The sequence below is a fragment of the Macadamia integrifolia genome, chromosome 9 (assembly GCF_013358625.1).
Source record: "Macadamia integrifolia cultivar HAES 741 chromosome 9, SCU_Mint_v3, whole genome shotgun sequence".
Classification (NCBI taxonomy): Eukaryota; Viridiplantae; Streptophyta; class Magnoliopsida; order Proteales; family Proteaceae; genus Macadamia; species Macadamia integrifolia.
This window is the reverse complement of record NC_056565.1, coordinates 34,351,793-34,355,730: the sequence shown is the minus strand read 5'-3', so window position 1 is coordinate 34,355,730 and position 3,938 is coordinate 34,351,793. Positions and strand designations below refer to the sequence as shown.

The 3,938-nt window shown below is 37.8% G+C and overlaps 1 non-coding gene across 1 annotated transcript; it reads left to right on the top strand.

The window, feature by feature from the left end:
* Positions 1-883: 883 nt before the first annotated feature.
* Positions 884-992, top strand: LOC122090307. Its single transcript, XR_006143545.1, has one exon. It is a non-coding gene; the product is annotated as a small nucleolar RNA R71 (small nucleolar RNA).
* Positions 993-3,938: the final 2,946 nt, after the last annotated feature.

Sequence of the window (3,938 nt, the reverse complement as noted above, 5' to 3'; positions counted from 1 at the left end):
ATATAACATTGGTTGGAGGGCCCTTGTTGGGTCTAACCTTGTACCACATTTAGTGATGCATTAGTGGGTGCTTGTGAACTAACAAGTTGATGCCTAGGGTTAGGCTCTAGTTGATGGGACAATGTTCCTTTATCACTCTCACGCAGAATTGAGACAACTTGGGTGAGTTCTCACTTAAGATTTTGATGGCTTGTTATGAGGAGGGCCAAATTCTTTTCTAAGTCATTCAATCTACTTGCCTCTCTAGTGTTGGTAAACCCAGGGCTTGCTGATAATATGATAGGAGAGGGGGCCTAGGAAAACTAGCCCGAGGTCCTATATTTGGCCAAGGAAAAGTATTTGGGGCAAAAGGCTATTGAGGCCTTTGGGGTCCAGGTTGACCTCGACTATGGAAATTGAAAGACCCTACTTGGTTGCCTGGTTCCAAGAGAAATTTGGGTGATTTCTCCACCTTGGATTGTAAGTGTTACTATATGTATTATTCTGATATGAGGCCTTAACACTGTCATTGGAAGTACCCCCGGAGGTGTTGGGGCATTCTTCTATAATATGTTCAGGGGACTGGCACCAAGTACACATCGTAACCATATTGACTGATGATGGCTCTCTAAGAACAATGGCCTCAATCCTTTTGATTAGGCTATCTAAGTGGGCTTCCTTGTCTACTATCCCATCTACAAAATATACTTTCTCTCCTATGGTTCTTTCACTTTCTTAGATTGATTCCCACTCACAGGTTTTGTCATCTAAGTCAAGCAAGAATTCTCATGCCTTTCCTTCATTTTTAAAGGATGATAATCTCCCAGGGCACATAGACTCTATCATTTGTTTAGTTGGGTAATCAATACCCTCATAAATTATTTCGCATAAATACCATAATGCAAGGCCATGGTGAGGGCCTTCTTGGAGTAGATCCTTGAATCTCTCTATAAGTTTAGAAAAGGACTCTCACTAGGCTTTTGCCTTAACTGAAGGATATCACTTCTAAGCTTATTGGTCTTGTGAGTTGGGAAAAACTTTAACTATGAAGTGTTCCTATGTGGTTATGGAAATGGGTAACTCATACAACCAGTTCTTAGCTTGGTCTTTCAATGCAAAAGTGATGAATCTAAGCTGAATAGCATCATCAAAAAGCTGTTGGATCTTAATTAGAACGCATACCTCTTCAAATTCCCTTAGAAATAGGTATGCATCCTCAGAGGTCAGCCCATGAAAGTGGAAAAACATAGTGATATACTGAGATTTGAGCTCAAAATTATTGCCCTGAGCTTGTGGTAGAACTACACAGGAAGGTTGGGCTACTCTAGCAAGGTAGAACCTATCTTTCAAAGATTTAGGTCGAGGGTTTCACTGTTGGCCTCCCATATTAAAAGGTATTAATGAAAGTATACTTATAGGGTCACTACTTGTTGGATCATTTCTTTCTGACCGATTCTTAGTATTATGTACCCACCTAGGACTCATGCAACAGAAAACTACCCACAACTAGAATAAGACAAGCCCAAAAGAATGGAAAGAAAAACTTTTTTTATTTTGATTTTTTGGCTTTTTGTGAGCTTACCAGTAGGGATCTGGAGTTACTCAATTCCTGAGGTACTACTACAGGGCGGAACCTATCTTTACCATACTGTGAGGCTTGGCGACCTCCACCGATACAACTATTATTGCAAGTTGTTCTTCTCAAGAATTCAATAAGTGATGAAAGAAAAAAAGAAAACAAAGCACTCCGATTTACCAAAAGAAAGCCAAAAATAACATGGAAATATCCCCCCGGCAACGGTGCCAAAAACTTGTTTGAGATTTAAAAGCAATCACAAGCGTACAGATCATCGTAGCTACTGATCGAATACAAGGAGGCAACTACTTTATTTTTGACTTCTTTTAGTAATGCGAAAGTGTATCAATTAACTATGGTGATCTACTTCTAACTACCACCCTAAAACAAATGCATCTAAAAGCGTCCTAACCAACACATCTAGGAATTTAAATAACTCAAACCACGCAAATAAAAAGTAAATAACTGAAAGTAAAAGTGTTGAAATAAATAGCAATAAAGTAAAAGTCCTAAAATAAATAATAAAAGTGCAACTAAAAGGGAAGAAAGCTAGAGACACAAGTAGGTTTCTCTACTTAGCCCGAAGGATGCACCGCAAATGATGCAAGCTTCCCTACTTGACTAGAGAGTAACTCTTACAAGGGCTTCACTACTTAGCTTTAGGGAAAGAGAAGCAAAGTAAATAATAAAAGTAGAAGGATTGTTCCATAGCTAGAGAGGAGCAAAGCTAACCTATAGTCTAGCCAAGGACCTTGGGGGAAAGGGAAAACAATAACGTAAAAATGAAATTAAAAACCTAAGTTAAGAATGAATGGGTTGTCAGAAGAGGGAATGAGAGGGGGTGAGAAGACTTATGTTGAAGCCTACCTATCTAAACTTCAATACTTGAATTAAACTTAATTGTTTCTTATTTGATTTGAAATACTACCAACCCTAAAAACCAGATCTGGAATAAAACAAATTTGAAATTGTTAAGTTTGGAGAAGACAAATCTGAACTTGAAAACTTGTGCTCTACACTTGGTTCTTGTCTCTTAGAACTAAGCCTAGAACTAGAAAGTAAAATTACAACTGAATACCATTAACAAAAAACAAAAAAAAAAACTTGCAGTCATTAAACAAAATTCCATTGCATAAGTGCTTAAACCAAAGAGTAAGAAGAATACTAGAAGAACTAGAGAAAACCTAGAGAAAACCTAAAGAAAAGTAAAAAAGTGAAGTGCCCCGTCTCCCCTCTTGTATGATTTTTATTTATAGGAAATAGGGGAGAGGGGGTCCAAAGATTAGGGTTTGGATGAGGTGGAAGGGAGAGAAGAGAGAAAGGGGAGAGAATCGTAGGAGATAGGGGATAGGAGTCCAACCGAAATGGGTTTTGATGAGGTGGAGGAGAGGGAAGAGAGAAAAGGAGTCTCCAATGATTTCCTTTTTTTTTCTATTTTTTCTCTCTCTTCAAACTTACATCCAAAACCCCTCTTGGCCGAATTTCTATGACTTGGACATTCTTCTAATTTGTATTGAAAATTTTGTCCAAGCCCCTTGTGCTTTAAGTAGGTGAAAATAAGAGATCTTCAACAAAATCTCCTAAAAAATAGGCGAGAGAAAATTTTCAACGCACAAGGTGGGAGAGTGTGTCGTCCAAGGTGAGTCCCTCTTGCTTTGTTGGCATCTGGAATATTCTCTTGTACCCCTGAGACAATTGCAAAAGGGTTGGGCCTGCATCTTGGTTCTCTTCTGGTCTATTATATCGAGCATATGAGTGTCTACACGAATGTGTACTTTTAATGCAACACATCCATCTTGTTTAGAATTTCATCCTCTTCGTAACCATGAAAAGAAACAGGACATTTTTATGTGTAAAATTGAAGATATGGTACCCAATAGTCCCTAAGCCATTTAAAATACAAACCTTGCAAAAAGATAGTAAAACCCAAGGTAACTCCATTCTAAGTATGTAAAATTGCATGCTTACATCCTAAGATTTTCACACATAAATGTGCTCATCAATATTCAATGGATCCAAATTCCTTTCTTTTAAATCAATAAAAGGCAAGAAATTGTTGTGTCATTTCTCACTAGAGATGTTGAGGGGGAGGGGGAGGGGGAGGGGGAGGGGGGGGAGAGAGAGAGAGATTGATTGATTGATTTGTAAGAACATAGAATTCATATGAGGTCACGAAATTGTTATGTATGTCTATGGGGGTTCTATCTTTCCATAAAATTTAAAAAAAAAAAAAAATTGAAGAAGAAAATAAGTTTATTAAAATCGAATTGGAATTGATGGAATTGTTTGATTTGATAACTATGCCTCCTTGCTTATTGAGTAAGGTTGAATTAGGATGATTCTAGCCGCACTGAACCAATTCTAATCAATTCTGGAATGATTC